Source organism: Dipodomys merriami, unplaced genomic scaffold (genome assembly GCF_024711535.1).
Source record: "Dipodomys merriami isolate MVZ:Mamm:240054 unplaced genomic scaffold, mDipMer1.0.p SCAF_3604, whole genome shotgun sequence".
NCBI lineage: Eukaryota > Metazoa > Chordata > Mammalia > Rodentia > Heteromyidae > Dipodomys > Dipodomys merriami.
In genome coordinates, this window is record NW_027205165.1 from 1 (window position 1) to 1,845 (window position 1,845).

The 1,845-nt window shown below is 39.5% G+C and overlaps 1 pseudogene; it reads left to right on the forward strand.

Annotated features, from left to right (window-relative positions):
- The first annotated feature begins 1,103 nt into the window (after positions 1-1,103).
- On the forward strand, positions 1,104-1,349 carry LOC138804408 (short coiled-coil protein pseudogene; annotated as a pseudogene).
- The last annotated feature ends 496 nt before the right edge of the window (positions 1,350-1,845 follow it).

The window sequence follows — 1,845 nt, forward strand, 5'->3', positions numbered from 1 at the left end:
AATCGTGAGAGCACACAAGTTTATGGTTTCTATGATGAGTGTTTAAGGAAATATGGAAATGAAATGTTAGTCAAAAAGGTCTGTAAACTTTTCCAATCTTCCTCTCACTGCATTGGTGGATGGGCAGATCTTCTAACTGCATGGTGGTTTCTCAGCATCCATAGATACCCTGGATCACATCTGAGCCTTGATCACCTACAGGAATTTCCCCATGAGGGTCTGTGACTTGCTGAAGTCTGATCCAGATGATGGTACTGTTTGGGGTATATCTCCTCCAGCTGGTTTCACCTTTGAGCAAGATATTTCTGAGACATTTAATCATACCAGTGAAAGGGCTGACATTGGTGTCTAAAGCTCATCAGTTGGTGATGGAGGGATGTAACTGGTGCCATGACCAGAATGTAGTAATGATTTTCAGTGCTCTATTGTTATCTTTATGGTAACCAGCTGCAATCATGGACATTAATGGCATTCTCAAATATTCTTTCTTGCAGTTTGATCCAGCACCTCATAGAGGTGAGCCACATTTACTACTTTCATGGTATCTGAAGCCTCAGACTGCACATCTATGTTTAGTGATGTATTCTCAGCTACAGAACCAGATCTCGGAGCTGAATCTCCTCATTTTTCTGAATATCCTCATTTTTCTCTAGCAAGGATTTTTTGGAGAAACTTCACATATGATTTTCCTTGTTCTTTAAGTTGATCTATTAGATTAGTAAATGCTCAACATTAACAGATCTTGCATTTTTGCCCACAATGTCTTGGATTTGGTAATATAGTCAGGAACTTGAACAAGCCTACACCAAACTTGTTCTTTTCTGATGAAAAGAATTCTATTTGCCTTCTTCTGTTGGCCACCTCAATCCATGTTGTTATGTCGATCGTCAACACATTCACTGCTCCAGTTGGGTAAATCCTGATTGTTCATACTTTTGTCAAAAGGACCTCCTCCTGTGGCCATGTTGGCTTTCACAAATAACTTTCTTGGTCAGTTGGTGCTGAAGTCCTGGCCCAGGGCATGATCTCCGGATCCTGCCTCTCCCTCTGACGACCATTCATCATGATTTTTCTGTGTGAGGTACAGTTCAGTGCCCAGGAGGATGATGAACCCTGACATGGATGCAGTTGATGTGGAAAATCAGATAGAACTAGAGGGAAAAACACGACTTATTAATCAAGTGTTGGAACTTCAACACACACTTGAAGATCTCTCAGCAAGAGTAGATGCAGTTAAGGAAGAAAAACTGAAGCTGAAATCAGAAAACCAAGTTCTTGGACAATATATAGAAAACGCCATGTCTGCTTCTAGTGTTTTCCAAACTGACACAAAAAGCAAAAGAAAGTAAGGGATTGAGTTCATTTACGGATTTGCTGCTTCTCTTTCTCCCTCTCTCTCTTTCCTTCACTCCATTCCTTCACCCTCCCTTCCTCTCTCCCCCCTTTAAAATGTGGGTAGATTCTAAAAGTTACAGTACCTTTGTTTATGAAAACAATGTCAAATATAGGCAAAATTAACTACTTAACAGGAGACTTCCATTAGTCTGTGTATTATGTTAGTCTAAGAAAATGTGCAGATATCTTGTAGAGACTTTATGATTAGAATTGCATATATTTTAACTTGAAGATGAATGTCTTATTGAATTTGCGTTGATATGTAGGCTTAGGAATGTCATTTACTACATGCTTACTTAGTGAGATATACAAGAAAATAACCATGTTGTGAAATGTGACCAAAATCATGTACTGAATGCACAGCTTTATGTATGTATCTGACCACCATTGTGTGCCTCTCCTCCATCTGCCTCATCCTCCCTATTTCTCTTCTCCTAAGTCAAGATAGTT